General features: G+C 43.5%; 2 long non-coding RNA genes across 2 annotated transcripts in view; one reads left to right on the top strand and one right to left on the bottom strand.

The window, feature by feature from the left end:
• The first annotated feature begins 1,793 nt into the window (after positions 1 to 1,793).
• On the top strand, positions 1,794 to 2,952 carry LOC112557272. Its single transcript, XR_003097930.1, has 2 exons — positions 1,794 to 2,133; positions 2,677 to 2,952. It is a non-coding gene; the product is annotated as an uncharacterized LOC112557272 (long non-coding RNA).
• An 8,360-nt stretch (positions 2,953 to 11,312) lies between these two features.
• LOC112557651 overlaps positions 11,313 to 17,520 on the bottom strand; it is a 30,807-nt gene continuing 24,599 nt past the window's right edge. The window contains exon 3 of the long non-coding RNA XR_003097980.1: positions 11,313 to 11,416. This is a non-coding gene — a long non-coding RNA (uncharacterized LOC112557651). The remainder of the gene's footprint in view (positions 11,417 to 17,520) is intronic.

The raw sequence follows: 17,520 nt of genomic DNA, 5'->3' as shown, positions 1-17,520 counted from the left end.
CCTTTGCGCTCGTTGTCCAGACAGTAGTTTACGACCAATGTTCACTTCTACTTGTACATCCTGACTATATCCTGTCACATCACCTCGCTTTGTTTCACTATGGTTCCCTTCTAGAAGCCAATATTCTCTTGCAACTTGCATTCAAACGCGGAACAAACTGTTTCAACAGTGAAAAGTGAGTTGTTAAACATTCCGAAATAAAATAAAAATACCTTTGGAGAAAATCGTCTCCTGGAATGCAAGTACTTGGCTTACCAGTTCGAGTTTCCCGAACATCGTTTCTTGTAATTGGCAGCGCATCTCTTGTGCGAAAGAACACAGAACTCCCATAGCTGAATAAACACTTGCTTTGTCAGTCCTAGAGTCAACAACTTATATATATATATAATTATACACACAAACACTCTCTCCATTTCTCTACATCACTCAAGTACAAAACACACACGCGCTCGCATAAATAAACATGAGCACACACGCATAAAGCCCTAACCCTGATGCCTTGCACACTGACAGCCAATACACGCAGTCACAACTACCCACACATCCCACTGTCTCACGTTATACACCATCCCTCTCCATCCACAGCCTGTAACCTTCCAACGCCTCTCCTCCTCCCCCCCGATCGTATATTCTTGTCCTTACTCGCCCGTCAGCCTCCCGGCGAACCCCCCACCGACACCTCGCACCACACACCCTGATGTCCGCCTTTTTCTTCTCCAGTCCGTTCCACAGCGGCCACGATCTTGGAGAATGAGCGTGAGTACTCACGAATTAATTTTATTCAGGATGATTTACGACCTGAGTGCGGAAGATTGAACTGGTGCCGATAATTCACTGACTAGAAAAATTCCCCTGACGGAGCCTCACATCTGGGCACGTGAGCACGATCTCCGCACGCGCCTCAGTTACAAAGTTGTTACAGTTAACGAGTTGGGAGAGAATGATCTGCCAGACCCATTTTTCTCCCCTAGTTTGTTCCATGTAGTTCATGTAGTACTCTCTCTCTCTCCTCCCCCCTCCCTGTCTGCTTCCCTCCCTTTGTTTGCGATGCTACTTGTAATCAACGGCTTTCTTGCGATTGCAGTTTTGCCTACACTTTTCCTCACTCATATTTCCTTTATTTCTTTTTTAAAATGAAAAACATTTTTTAAATTGATTGCTGCTTGGCGCTTTTGAAGACTGGTCTTATGCTACAGAGCACAGCTAGAGACAAAAGTAATTATACAAGTGCTGGAGGTGTCCGACAGATGACTTGCCAACCACTGTGTAAGATGTGAGGCTTGATGAACACCAGTCCTTTGTCACTCACGTGGCCTGCTTATTTACATGCAAATTTTTATCTATAAGACTTTGGCGCTTACATGTTTCTCTTGACAAATTGGCTTCGGGAACTAACGATAGTTATTTTGTTAACATTGTGAGAATATGATTAAGTTCGCGTCTCAAGAATAACAACATGAAATCTCTCACTTTATGCCGCTGTCCACTTCGCCTAAGTTAATTAGCTGTAAGTAAATTTAAAACATTTATATATTCCATAGCTTTGTGGTCTGTTCTATGACCATAATAATTCCACAGTAGGTGTATTGGAGGTGCGCAAAGCTCAGTTGACTCGTGTTCAGTGCCCCTGGATTGCGTCTTGCGTGCAACTGCCAATTGCCCAGCACCTGTCGTGCTGCGCTGACAACTTCTGGACCGATGTGTGAATCTAAGTACAACAACATCTGAATAATACAATTAATCCATCCTGCTGTGCTACCTGTCCCAACAGTAGTGACATGATTGTAGATGGAAGATGGTTTCTCTTCATGGACTTACAGCAGGTCAGACGGTTGCAGGTGTGGAAGACTGAAAAACTTTGTTTACACACAAAACATCACCTTTGTTGTTTACTGCTTGTGACAGGTAGCAGTCCGATGATACCATAAGTGACAGCACCTCCACTGTCTACAATCAGATAGTTAATGACATTGGCGGTCAGTTTACAATTCGGTTCAAAATTAATGCTTTATTATGGACAGGTGAGGGATGTTCACTGATGTTCACTGGCTGGCATCACCTGTAGTTGTGATACAAATCACTCGGCCAACACACGGACATCATTCTGTGAAAACCTGTTCATATTTACAAAATGTGAGGCCTAATAATTTAATAAAGTTTAGTCCCTTCGGCTATCTGGCTTGCGTGAGAGATGTGATGAGGGTTCATTATCCGAGTTTTTCTGTTTTTTCTGCAGTCATCTGTTTTTTTTTTTTAGTGTTATTCCTTTCTACATTTCGTAGTATTTTCACCCTCATGTTGACTGTTTCATCGTCTGTCGGCCTTTCAATACCACTTTCAACTTTCTGCTTGACTGCAAATCTTCGGTCAAGCTTGGTTGACTGTGAGAAGAGCTGACTGTGACTTTGTAAACTGCCATGTCACTGACCTCACATCATGGGTCGACCTTTCCCTCCATCAACAGTCCACCACTCCTCCTCGCCTCTATCACTCACACTCACAGTGATGGAGCATTGTGTGTTTGTATAGTGCTTCTGGAAATAACCCTCAGAGCCAATCGAACAGTACGAAATTAGTGTATCTCCTCCTCCTTTTTGTTCTTCTTAATAATAATAGTAATAATAATGTTATTAAATAATATTAATTGTTATAATGAATGTGTTTATTTGTCTGCAGGTTAATGAACGGAATGCAAACAGTTTTCCTTTAGGACAAGGCCTGCACAATGTAACATTTTTGTCAACAAACTATTAGTAATTCAGTATTTACTGAGGAGCTTTTTCAGTTCGATCTCTAAATTTTCTAGGACTTATTGTTTTGTTATGCTTTATTCAGATTTTGTTTTTCGTTATATTTTTTAGTTCTGTATTGATAAGCTATATGCAGTTATATGTGAACTAGAAACCTCTGTATACTGTAGCCTGCTCGGCAATAAAGAACGAGAAGAGTGAACGATCATGTCCTTAACATGTTCTGTTTGTTTGTCAAATACTAATTGCAGACATTAAGGAATGCACGAAGAAACTAGTTACTAAGTAACTTAGTTATTTTATTTGTTTGTTCCCAATGCGTGTATGAGATAACCTATGAGCTAGTATGTTCGATAAGATGAATGTTTTATAAAATAGTCACTGAATATATCTCCCTATATTTTGCAAGTCGTGTATATTATTAACATTTTAAGTTCGCACTTGGGAATAAAAATGTTGGACAAGCTTCACACGTGTGAAAGGTAAGATAGTTGAACGCAGTTTGGTATTGTTAAAAATAGTTGTACGGATAATTTGTAAAACAGTTGTTATTGTTGTTGTCGGGGAGGTAACTCTGGAATGGAACTACTCTATTTAGTTCCCCCCCCAGCCTCTCCCCCACTTCACCATCACATTGATATAAAAATTATAACGAATGAGCGGAGACTTGAAGGCAAATATTTTATAAATAACTATATTACTAAATTACTATATGATGATAGACATCTTAATTTCATATCCAAAGAAAACACGCTTCACTAAAGAACTGTAAATAATTAATATATACGAAGGTGGAAAGGGAGAGTCTGAGGATGAAATGCGTGAATCTCAATCGACTTTTGTGAAAGACTTAATGATGAAGAACTGTGGAAAAGAGGAAAGAAAAGAGGAAAAAAGATGCAGAAGGTAAAGCAAGATGGTGTCTGAGGCTCAGATGCAGCAATTTCCGGTCGCGGGTGTGGACGCCAATAGCCACTTGACCCACAGACTGGCGAGCAGACCCACAAACATAAACCACAGACAGTAGAACTTGTAGTAGCAGCATACCCTGTCGTCATCCCCACACCCACGTCCTCCCTGTGTCCTCCCTGCCGCCATGTCATCGCCTAATTTGTGAGACAGGGCACGACGAGCTGCCCCACCCTCTGCCCCCTGCGGTGGTTTATGGACCGAGGGCTGCCCTGCCATCCTGTGGTTTGTCCACTGACGTCACAAGTGCCTCTTGTTGCCTTGGAGTTGGTGGTGACTATCGACGTCATCAGTCAACACTCAAACCGACATTTTTTTTTTTTTTTTCCTTTTTATTTTTTATCTGTTGCCTCTGTAAAACTATTTCCAGCAGCCGACGGCCATAAAAGCTTTTTGCCGCTCAATTAATGTCGCTAAGCCTCGCCTGGGTTACGACTGCAACAGCTGAATGCGTTATTTCTCGATTATCATTACGATGTGAAAACTTCGATATATGCAACTCAAACTTCTTCCATTTCTCTGGTGGGGAGGGTGTGAGAGCTCTATACCCGGTATTAGAGAGTGGAGGGGTTAGCTCATAACGGTTTTTGTCGGCGTTGGACTGACTTCAATCGATCTGTGAATGCTACAGAGATCAAACTGCTGATGGCCAGGCCCTCCTATGGCGATCATGACTAATACATCCTGCAGCAACACTCCAGTAACTCGTTAGCCAGCTTCCGCGTGGCAGGGGCGAGAGGAGAGGCGTCGGGTGTAATCGGGTATCTGAAGGGTGTCTGCCTCAGTCTGGGGGCCCGCTGATTGAACTACAAGTGCCAGCGTCTTCCCTTGCGTCATAAACAACTCACAGCCATTTACACTGATAATTCTATCACTTGTGTGTGAGGTGAGAGTGGCGGCAACTATCTACCTGACATAAACTTTACACGCATGTGAAAGGATCTGCTTACAGGAAAAAAATAAACTAACAAACATCTACGTTTAAATTCGCATTTCAGGCTATTTTTCAAGATAAGTATGAATGTTTTTATTAAAGTGTCGTGTCTACCAAGTCTTACCTGTACAGAAATTTAGCCATTAGAAAGAAAAATTACTGTAAAGTTTGTGTATGAAACCTTCTGTAGCTAACTCGCCATTTTTCTTTTTATTCATTCGTCTCTAATTTCGTCAATCTCTTGAACAAAAATGAAACCTGAAAGCATATTAAAAAGACAAGAGATGAAAGTCACTAGAGATAAACGTGTAAAGGGGAAGTTGATGAGAGTAATTAAGTGAGGGAATGTTTATGACAGTGCGAGAGGATTGTTATGAAACAAATACGAGGAAATATGCGATGGCCGTGAGTTAGTTACAACAACAGACAATGAAAATAAACTGTGGACGAGGAACAAAGCAGTCTACTGGCTGAGTAAGGACTGGGGAAGATCAAAGAAACAGGACCGGCAGGAGCAAGAAAAAAATATGAGTAAATGTATTTAATAAACATTTCCCAAGCCTGACCACTTCTTTCTTATTCTTCAATAATGTAAGCCAGTATAATTTGCCAACACATTTTTAAAAATGTTCCTCTGTAGCACTTGCCAGTATTTCTCTAAATAATTCTTTAGGAATGTCTTGCCTGCAACCTCACCTTTGACACTCCCCATCCCTCCAAAAAAAAATTGATATTTCTTCACGTTTCTTCCTTCCCCATGTCTTTCCGTGTCTGATCCCCTCCCCACTCTCTCACACGGAGACACATTCACTCACTCACACGCTTCTTATAAAAGCCACTCCACCCCTTTTGACACCCCGGGTAGCCGCCGCTAAGTCGATCCCTTAGAAGGGCCCGCGTCCCCGCTCGGCCACAAAGCAGACAAGTCGCCGGCAGAATGGGACCGCAAGCCAAGCGCGAGAAAGACCATAAATTTTAACCACCAGACTTCAGCCATTACACAATGTTTTGGGCTGAAAATTCACAATTCAGCCTCACGGAACTCTTTTCTTACGCGACCGTAAATTACAGAGGGTGTGACAGGTTGTGTGTGGGTCCGGAGTGGGCCCGACACCAGGCGCTGTCAACCAGCCCTCCTTTCATGTCGGGGCCGACAGCGGGTGATATATGCCCCAAGGTCCGAGCTATTATTTATCAGAATGGGCGAGTGAGTGGCCAGACCACCCGTCAAAGGGATCACTTCCGCTGTAGTCGCGATGGCACAGACCTTGTCAACGATGACAAATATTCCGGCCTTTGCCTGCAGTTCACTCGGCACTGGCGCAGTCCCAACTACACTTCCAAATTCATTTTGCTGCATTCTAAAAAACCCATCACCGTTTAGTCATTCTTTTTAACATTACAAATAGATAAGTTACCAAAGAAAGTTTGTTGAAGAAATAGTAAGTTAAAAATAAATCCGGTAATTAGAAAAATATGTAGCTGAGAGCTGGTGTAGTACATTATTCTGCAAGGGCCACTAGAAACAGACCCAAGTGAAGAATTATATCAGCAACAAAAGTTAATTTTCGTTTTCACTCGAGTGGGTCAGGAGATAGCACAGCAGTTCAGACAGCAGTTCGTCTGCAGTTCACACCATGTGAACATCTGCCCGACACCTGGAGGCACAGCACTGTCCGTGCCTGCTACCCGTGTTGTTACACAGAGACAGGACTGTGTGTGTGTGTACACGTGTGTGTGTGTGTGTGTACACGCGTGTGTGTGTGTGTGTGTGCATCTTTCAGAGTACAAATATGTCAAAGACACTTCAGTCAGTGAACAGACTGCCTGTCGGTCATCAAGGCAGAAATTTGAGGAGCCACCCACCACGACCCACGTGTTCCTGATAATTTCCCTCAACTGAAAATTCACTCACAGACTCACAGGACAACAGTAAAGTCTGTGACTGTTGACACACGGCATTGGTATTATTTCTGATGTCACTAACCTTACAAAATCCAGATGTTGCCCGACAGTGAAATTCCTGTATTCTCTATCCTGGAGTAAAAATTAATACCAAGAAACGGTCCACGTTCTCTTCATCAGTTCGCTAAGCAAAACTTACTGCGGAATAGTATTTGCTTTTATCTCTTTCTGTCTTCAGTCGATTGATATAGCTACACAAGTTTCATAGATGAAAATATTTTCTTAATTTATCATTGCTAAAAAATAATGAAGCCCTTCCAATTTTTAAAATAGAAATTTTCGCCATGCAAGTGCAGCAAAATAGAGAAAGTTCGTAAATAAATAAAAAAAAAACAAAAAAAAAAACAAAGGCATTGTGAGATAAAGCCGTTGAAAAAACTAGGAGGATATATATATTCAATAAACATTTTAGGCGTTTGGCAATAAGATATTTTCTGTGGAAAAATGAAAAGGTCTGGAACACCTTTCAAAAGGTAATAAAAGATGAAAATCACACACACACACGAACACACACACACACAGGGTGAAAACCTCCAGAAGAATATCACAGAATAACAATTAATTCACACAACCTACATCAAAACATTCATCACCAATCAGTAAGCCTGTTACTAAGGACGAGTGACCTGCATGTGATCCAATGATAGTTCAGTAGTTCTCTCGACTAAATATAGTAACATGAACTCTCGTGTGAACACATACACACACACACACTAACTCACACAGGCCAACACACATGCACGCTCACACGCGCACGCACGCGCTACACACTGTTTTACGGCAAATACCGGAGTTTGCAGCCTGTAGTTGTCCTCCCGTTCTGTAGAAGTCATCATCCAAATGATGGGTCAGCTGAAATCGAGGCTCATTTGCATGTGCCATTTGAACGAGTCGCTGCACCTTTGGACCATGAAAGACGCCGCAAATGTCAGGAGGATCCCAGACAGGATCCCAGATGGCGGGCTGACCTCCGGGGTGAGGCGAATGAGGGCGTACCCTTGTGGTCAGTCAGAGGTAAGCTCCATGATTGTCTGCACCTTTCTCGCCGAGGGTGTAAATAAGTACGAAGTTCTCAACCACAGGTCGTGATATTTGAGTGAGAGTCGGTGTAAGTATGGCAGCTACTCCCGCAGGCCGCCAGGTGGCGATAGATACCATGCAGCAATTACCCGCTACAACAGTTTAGGTTCATATAAGTAAGTAGAGGCTACAGTGGCTCCACATTCAGACATAATGGTATTTCTTTAGTAAAAGGACTCTTAATTAGTCTGTTGATGTTATGTTCGTGAGAGAGAGAGAGCGCGTGCGTGAGTGTATTTGAGAGAGAGAGAGAGAGAAGTTTTCTACTTTATTTTTCTTTGCTATGCAAAATTTGATATTCCCTTTTTATTAACCATCGTGCTTTAAGCACACAAAAACAGTCAAATAAACAATAGAAATAAATAGACATTTAAAGATGAAGAGAGAGAGAGAAAGCATTATTGCCATAAAAATGATTGATCAATTAAATTAAGGAAATTTAGAAATTGTTTAGAATATAATACTGATATCTTTGTTGCCTCTAGATTACTTTGTTCCTTTGTCCCCTTTGCTTTATTATTTTTTTTAAGTTATTGTCTCCCGCCCCCTTTTTTAAATTAAAAAATGTTTTCCCCTTTGACTGTCTGTTCAAAAGTACTAACATGAATATGGTCGGCTGGATGGTTGGTCCTGCACACGCAGTCCTTGCCAAGCAGAAGCTGTACCCAGAGAGAATCCTCACTCGGGTAGCCATGACACCACAGTTTGACCCCCGACACTGTCCGCCGCAGCGTCTGGAGGCACGCGGATGTTTATTGCCTCCCCCTGACCACAATGACGCCACAGTCGCTAGGAAAGCCATCAATACTCGCTGCTGCCACACCACACATCCTCCCTCATTCCCCCGGAAGCGGAAGCGCACAGCACCAAAGCTTCTCACTGGCAAGAGAGTGTCACGTGATTTACGTTTGCAGGGGTCGGGGGTCAGACAGCTTACTTCTGAGCTAACAGCACGAGTGAGATTTACTCGCTCTTGACACCGGAATGAAACTAATCGACTTGATAAAGGACGAAACTGGAACTGCAGCCAAGATGGAGACGATCCCCCACAACTATCGCCATGTTTGATTAATCCTGTTAATTCCAGACTCAGGCTGGAAGCTCTGTGGAATAGGGGACAGCACCTCTGACTGCTTTTATACAAAGCGCTGCTATCTCCTCCTCCTTTCGGTTTGTTATTATTTTTTATATTGAGATGCTGCATTGAAATTTGTTTCACCGTTTCCTTATTATGGCATGACTGTGTGTTTTTCTCATTTTCACCTTAAATATCTACAGGAGGGAAACAAGATGTCTGCGACTGGGCCTGCCGCCGATGCATCCATATCTACTGAAGCAGTCGTTGCCGTGGAGGCTGATCTCAGCAATGAAGATGCTTTGTGAGATATGTCGAATGTTATCCATTAACACTGAAGATCGCCGAGCTCTCGTTTAGTTTTGTCAGCGTGTTATGAGTGACAGAGAGCAAGACTACAGGGAGCTGGGAAATAGTGGGAAGGAATGAAAGAGAGGGAGTGTGGGAGGGAGACAGAGAAGGGAGGGGGAGAAGGGAGACTCACAGATTAGGGGCGAGCGCAATGGGAAATATATTGCCTTTTGAATGGAAGACAAATTGGGTGAACGTCAGTGGGCGGTCGTGGTTCTTAGGTCGCCATAAAACAAACGGGACACACACCCTTGTGCCTGATTTGTAACTCCCTCCTCCTCTCCCTCCCACTCGATCCCCACACCCCACACCCACACACAACCCTCCCTGTCTTTAAGTTAGAGCTTTCCCCCGCATGGCAGGTTTATACTTCTGTAAGTCATTATTCAAGTCGCTTTCAAGAATCGACACATAAGCTGTCGAGTGCCTCCAGAAAGCCGCTGTCCCAGCTGTCACGGCCGGCCGTCCTCCCATCCTCCCAGACCTTGGTGGCTGCACGGCGCTGGTGACAAAGTGAAGCACTCCGGCCATAAAGTGGTCCTGACGCCCATATACCGGTCCTCAGCTTCAACTCCCGTTGTCGAGGTTTGACAGACAGGATGTGTGTCCAGGAGTCGGGCGCTGCCTCCAATTTCTGTGGATTTTTGTGGGTTTTTTTTTTTCCTTTTTTTCTCTTTTGTTTTCTCGACTGGCAAAGTATTTCATGTGGTATTTAAATCTGCAACATGTGTTCCGAATGAAAGACCATCGCCATGGCTACTGTGTGTCCGTTGTATGAAGAAATAACGGACAAATAAACTCCACATGGAATGTATCCCACATTTCATCGGTGACTTCCTTTCCCGAGGAAATACCTTCCACATGCAGCTGTTGCACCGACAATACAGATGGTGGATGGTGGTCCCCGACTGAGGCTGCGTGTGAGAAAAGTGTTCAGGTCCTTCAAGTGTAAGTAGATGTAGCTAAGTGACACAAAAATTAAATTGGTTCGGCAACCTGAAAATCTACATAGTTTATTGATAGAATATGAAAATTAATGATTGATTGATTGATTGATTGATCCCTGTGTCAATCTTTTTATCCATTTCTTCATTCTCTCTCCTTTTAAAAATAATATTGTTGAACTAGGTTAAATAATGTCAAATCTGTAGGAAAACAGAAAATAATTATTCTTCAAGACGACAAAAATGTATTTCTTCAAGATGTGCATTTCTGTGGTAAACAGTTCGGGTAAATAATGAGGAAAATAATGAGGACATAACACCAACACTTTCTGCGACTTTTCGAAGGATTGAGCAAATAAAGCTACAATTAAAGAGAAAATACATTTTTAGAGAAGGCAGGGAGAGTGAAAAGAGGCAAAAAACATCGCAAACTAAATTAAAAGACAGCGAGAGTGAGAAAACTTATTTAAAAAAAATTGTGCAAAACTATACAAAATAATAAATGAAGAAAAAATAATAATAGAAAGGTCGTCAAATTGGAAAAGTCATCCAAAAATATTTTAACACGTAGCTCGCGGAATTTTGGACGCAGAAAAGTATTAAAATATTTTTCGTGTTTTCCTTTCGTTCGCTAGCAAACATTAACATTAAAAAAATTATTTAGAAACTTTCACGCCTTTTTCCAGCGATGAATAGGGACAAACATCAAAATTCCATCTTAACAAATCCTGAAAAAGTCATCTGACACCAACATGTATACTTCGTGAATGTGCTCAACATTTCTACGAGCAGGTCAAGATTTTAGTGAGATTTTCTGTCCACACGAAGTGTGCATGAAGAACCTTTATTTATAAAATATGGATGACATTCTGGGCAAGATAATCTGTGGTGGTGCTAGCTCATCTTTCATCTTGATAATTTCTGTCGATAGAAGCATGTTTCCATGTCTTCATCTCAACATGTCATCGCACGTTGCGTGCATTTGCAAAATTTTCACTTCCCTTGAAAAACCTGGTTTGCTACAGAAAAAAAAGAGAGAAAAAGAAAAGACAGAATTGCTATTCAACAGAATTTTAGCATTCAACATTTTATTGCATTTCTTCGACATCAACACAAAAAGCAAAACCACGACAACCATCGTCGTCACGTTGGCGGTCGGCGGTCGGCGGTCGTTGTGGCGACTTTTGTTGACAGAGAATTGTTGTCGAGTTCTACCTTTACCCTCCTTCTCCTGGCTGTCACGCAAAATTCTCCTGTGGGGAGGAGGATGGTGTGGGCAAGGTGTGCTTGTCACGTGGACCTGTAGGCGTCACCTGACAGCTTGCTTCCCACACGGATGACACTAATCCTGCAGGACAAGCATTGTCACCATCTTGGTCACATCAAGTCTCCTTCACACGAGACAACAGACGGGCTGAGCACTCTCATGTTGTACAGGACAAGCAAACAGACAACAAGGCACGCCTCCAGTCTGGACAATGACCATCTCAATAATAAACTAAGAAAATAAATAAATAAACGCGGTAGCCTTTTGAATAGTTTTCCCGAGTCGGATACTTAGAAAAACTATTTTCGTTGTTTTGTTTGTCTAAACCTTTTTAACCTGACTCTATGATTCGTGAAAATAATTTTACTTTGTACTTATTATATTTGTTATATTTTATTATAAGTACGTATGCTCACTGGCGTATTGTATTTGTAATATTTTATTTAACTGCATGTCCCGCTATTCATTTCACCCACTCGTATGTCTGAATCTTTGTCTATTTTTTGTTAAAGTGACCGATTGACTTTTTTCCTGAAATACCGACCGATCTCTTTCTAAAATCACATGTTTACTCCTCTCTTTCGTTAGTTCTCTCGCTTGTGCGCATGTAAACCTAGTCGACAAAGTTTTGAGGACAACAACAAGAAAAAGACGAGAGAACGGAGGAAAAAATTGAGGAAGAGAGGAGGAGGAGATGGAGGCAGGAGATGAAGAAGTGAGTGAGGTACCCTGGGAAATGACGAAAACAAGTTAAAGCCATCAGGAGAGCAAGAGCTTCTCCAGCTGTAAACGTAGGTCTGGCGTGGCGTGGATACGGGTAATTGCACCCGACAAAGGGTGAAGTTTCTTTACTTTGTCTCCCGCCAGCTCTCTCTTCCATCCTTTCCGCGACTGCTTTTGTCTTTTTCAGGGTGAGAGAACCCTTTCTGCTTTATTCCCTCTCCCCCTCTCGCCCTTTCCAACTCTCTTCTTTCACTTGGACAATACGGCGCGTGGTCCTGTGTGTTACACAAGACAGGACGAGTGAGATATGACTCCGGCAAACTAGGATTTTTTTTAAGAGGTGAGGGGGCTGGGAAAAAAAAGAAGATGGAAAAGTAAAAGAATAAAGACTACGCGACGACAACAACAACAACAGCGCACAGCAGCAGTTTCAGTTTTAAACTTTCCAGCGATCTGTCTTTGGCAAGCAAGTCTGCACACATGAGGTGTTGCATAAATCTGAGGAAAGAAAATAAACTTTCACGGCACATAAAGTCCCTCTTCACTCCACAAGCAAACAGGTCAAGTGTTGACACCGGAGATACGCCTGTCCCGTGTTGTCTGTGATTTGTTTTCAAACGCATCACAAGTTTATAATATCGACAGAAAATACAATGACACAAAAAATACCAACTTCGCTTCCTTGTTAGCTTTTTATTCTACATTTATTTTGTACGTTGCTTGGCAACAATGAACATCCAGATGTTTACTATACCAGCATTGCAGCAAATCAATCAATCGATGAAAGTGTAATTTTTTTTAAAATGTCACAATTTTAGGAAAATTGTTGGGTGCGTGTGCAGTCCACAGAAAATCACTCAAGTGCATTAATTACTATTGTATGGACCAAGGATTTTTGTGTGCATTAGATATCAAATTTTCTCTACATGACTGGCACACAACGAGAGTTTCAAGTTTTTTATTTTTTCGTTTACGGCAATAAAAAATGTTTAACTATGCTGTAAACATGCTCATGTCTCCTCATTTAGCACGCGCTTTTTCAAACAAAGCTGGTGGAAGAAATAAAAAAACAGTAAATTTAATTTCGGATTTAAATGTTGTCTTGGTAAACTTTATTCTGTCTTATACCATTAATTCAAGAGACAGATTGTAATGCATCTACTAAGAGTAAACTTTACTACATTGAGTTTACTATCATTTTCCCTGTAAACATTCATTTTTTTGTGTGACCAGCCGGTTTTATCGACTGTTTAGTAGTTTCACTCCTTTTTTCAGTGAACTTGTTGATTATTAATCTGGGGTAAAAAGTAATACTCAAAACAATTAAATTTATAGAAAATTTAGAACAGAAGAGACTGCACACGAAAAAATTGTCATCTTAGCTTTTGTGTGAAATATTCTTTAAAACAACGAGAAGTAAAAGTGAAAGCGGAATACTTTTTTCTGCCTGTACTCTTTGTTTTTTACCCTTACATCTGTCAATTGATTTTTCTTCCTTTCTCTTTTTTTTTTCTGAGAAGCGTTTCGGTCTTCGTTCGCTAAATTCGATGAAAGTTTACTTCATCTTTTCTTCTTGTTGTTGATTTGTTTTGTTGTTTGTTGAACGTTTACTATACTGACGTTGTTTGCCACTTCCTTCTTCGTACCAGAAATAAAATCAATAAACAAAATATGATTTATATGTTATGAATCAGGGAACGAAAAATAATCATGATTGAAATGTTTCAAGTGGACACACAAACACAGAGTCGCGCGCGCGGGGGAAGAGGTGAGGACTACGTGGTGTCCATGGTGACTGTGGTGTTGGTGGTGTCCGTGTGTTGGTGGTGTCCGTGGTGTTGGTGGTGTCCGTGAAGGACATAAGATTAGGAAAAGCACCTTTGTTAGTGGGGGGTAGGGGGCGGGGTGGTTTGAAAGTGAGTGACAAGGAGAGGATAAAAGAGGAAAGAAGAGATAAAACTAAAATGCAAATGTGACCAAGAATATTGAGGATGACAGAGGTTGTCGCTAAAGGTCTCTGGATGACACACACCCTCCTCTGCTCCTAGCCACACAAACATCAATGTTCCGACACACCAACACACTCACATATATATATATACACTCACGAACGTACACACGCGCGCACACACACACATGCGCTGTTCTGATTTCCTTTAATTCATGTAAAGCAAGATGTCTGCTAAGCACTTTGAGTTTTGCAGCAGGTTATTCTATTTAGAACGAGGAATTTTGTAGCCCGTCAGTTTGTTCTTTGCGGGCGGGTGCTCGCGTGTCTACCCCATCATCGCCATGTAACCGAGTGGCAGCTCAACATGGACACCGCGTACAGCGCCTCGACCTCAGCCTGCAACCCTCCACAACAAGCCCCGCCCCCTGCACGCCCCCTCCTCCACCTTCACCCCACCCATACCCCCCTCACCACTCACATACCTTCCCCTACCCTACCGTCGGCCTGCTTGATCCCACCCCTCTCTCTCCCCACCCCTCTCTCCTTCCACCCTTCCTTTCCTCGTCTTGCATTTCACAGATATGCTGCAGCCTCGGGGAACTTGTGTTTCAGTGCTTACAATACAAAAAGCAGCAGCTCAAAAAATCAGAAGAAAATTTTTAATGTGACACAAGGGAGAGGAAAGATTTCAGAAACTTAAGCTCGGGGCTCGTGCCAGAAAATATTTTAGTTTTTTTTTTATAAATATTTCTCCGTGTGTATGTAATAACAGCCGAGAAAAGTTCCCGAGCAAGGAAACGGGAGCCAGACAATGGTCAGCAGCTGCTGGCTACACTAGGGAAGCTCAGTCTCGCCACGTTTGAACTTTGTAGTTGACCAAAGGATGACATTTAGACGTCGAGGGTCTGTCGGCAACGTCCACAGGAAGCGCACAGTTGACATGCGCAGTGCGTGCGTGCGACAACAGGAAGAATGGCGACCTTAAAGCCATGGCCCCAACCATGTTGTAGCAGGATAACAAAAAAATCTACTGTCGGGTGATTCACTTAACATCTATCTTCCCCATCCTCACCATCACCCATGACGCAGCAAGTGGATGTCAACACAGTGGATGTGGGGGAGAGGTGAGGTGAGGGGAGGGGATCTCACTGACGACGAGTATCATCGACAACCCGAACGGCAACGTTAGCGGTCAACCACTGCTTCAGTACACCTGCAGCGTAGATGAGACCAGCAGCCCCCCCTCCATGACCGTCCTGTAGAAACTTCTAGCATCGACTTGTAGTGTCCACCGTCTGAGGTGTGGAGCGTTTGGTCCACTTGTCATGTCCCACCTGTAGGGTTGAGTCGATGAGGTCCGGTGTATGAAGGACACACTACCTTTGTTGACACCAGTGATGGTTGGGAGGAGAAGATACTAGTATATGTACTTTACGCCGTCAGCAGCGATATCAATACAAAGCAGGTGTGTGGGGGGAGGGAGGGGAAAGGGAGGGGAGTATTTGAAGCAAAAATACACTGAAACAAAACTGCGCTAAAATGTTAGTTATTGTTCACAAGTCACGTGCAACAAGAACTTTTTGTTTACAATATCGCTCCCGTCATCAGATTTTTTTTTTTCTCAACAATACGCAGCACTACTCTTACTGATGATGAAGTCTGCCTTGTTTTAAATGGTGCAACAAGAGATTGAAAATTAAAAACACAGCCCGGTGAATCAGTTACTTAAATAATGCATATTTTCATTCCAAAACTGAAAAAAAAAGAAGCAAACAGACACTGGCAAACACAAAGACCGGCTGTCAGGCAGACACACAGACCAGAAGGCGGGCACGAGGAGGGAGTGGAGGAGAGACCAACATAACCAAGTCTTGCTCACCGCCAGCCCCTGTCGAAGGTGATTAAGGAGGTTGCATCGACTGAATGTTTATCTTCTGACACCTGAAGGAGCCGTTGGCCCCAGAGCTCGGGACAAGCACGCGGATTGGCTGGCCGTATCGAAGCTGACCAATCACTGCCTCTCACTCCCCACCCACCCCCAACTCCCCCTGTGGTGACGCAACACACATGTGGCAAAGCGCTGATAAAGGACGATAACGGCCTTCTTCTCTCCTTTGCTGCTACTACCTCCTGGAAGAGAAGTCCATGCAGGCAGACCGCGTCCTTCTTCCAACACCTCGCTCTCGCAGCGCCACCAGTTGCACGTGCACCGGCAGCCATCTTGGCGACTTGTGACCGCGCGTGAGATTTGCTGCTGACCAATCAATCTCCCCACCACACCACCCAAACCAACCAACCACCCACCCACCCCACCCATCCGTACACCCCCCCCCCCCCGCAGGATTATCTGACATCAGTAGGCAGCGCCACCTATCGGTAAGACGCAGAACAATCTCATTAAGGGAGAGCACGTCGGCGCAGCTGCTAATTCGGTCTGCGATCAGGAGCCGGTTCCTGTCGTGTGTATGACCACCTCGACTCCTCAAGGTCCGGCCCAAAGACCGGGTGTATGGTCTGCTTAATGTATTGCCCACCCGAGCTTTCACGAGGCGAGGAGCTGTGTGATATCTCCTCTCCTCACACACTCCTCATGACTGGCTGTTTGCCCAGATGTATGGCTTCTCCAATCTGCAAGTCGACGACTCGCTGTTTCCAGCTCCCACACGTCAGGCCGGGTGGAAGTTTTCGTGGTTTACGAGTCTGCAGGTAGGAATTAGGAGAAAAAAGGTAAGAAAAATGAGACGGGAGGGAAACAAATTAATTACCAGCAGAACTGTACAGGTAGAGGGACTGACAGGTAGAGGCGCTGGCAGCAACATAAAAGGGAGCAAAGACAGACGGACAGACCGACAAAATTATGCATTGAGCAGTCCCAGGATTCAGGAGTCTGTCCCCAGCCTCCTCCTCTCCCCACTTCGCCAGACATAACGCATTCGTCAGTTTAGGAATGCAGCCTTTTGTTTATTTATTTTGGGTTGCTGTCAAAAGAGAGTGTAACCAAAACCCACGACCAAGCGACATAAACCCATTTTCTTGTAAAGTACAGGCAATAAAATGTAGTCAGCGAGCACCCGAGCATTCATGCACGCTCTTCACTAACATACAACCACGCATGCGCCGACGGAGCAAGATCCTGACTAGAGTTGGGAGGTGTGTGTAGGGGAGGGGGAGCTGGAAGAGAAATAGTGCAAGCACAGGGAACCGAAATCTGAGCTCAAGAAAGGAGAGAAAAGTACCCGACAACATATCACACAATATTTCAGCAGGACGCAACAGTTCAGTAATTTCAGTAAAGGTGAGCACAAGGTAAAGTCTTTGATCCTGGCGACAGGGGGGTAGTGATGGCGGCGCAGTGTTTCCAGTGGCGTGTTGCATAGCACGTAGCGAATCGAGCGAAGCTAGCCTAGCGAATCTAGCGGTTAGCGAAAGCTAGCGGTCCCTGTGCAACGCAGTGTAGCCGGAAGCCAGAGTTTCAAGATGGCCGACATAAGGCGAGGTTTGAGTGAAGTCT

This window comes from Pomacea canaliculata, linkage group LG2, assembly GCF_003073045.1.
Source record: "Pomacea canaliculata isolate SZHN2017 linkage group LG2, ASM307304v1, whole genome shotgun sequence".
Taxonomy (NCBI): domain Eukaryota; kingdom Metazoa; phylum Mollusca; class Gastropoda; order Architaenioglossa; family Ampullariidae; genus Pomacea; species Pomacea canaliculata.
The sequence above is the reverse complement of the archived record's forward strand: the minus strand, read 5'-3'. Positions and strand labels throughout refer to the sequence as shown.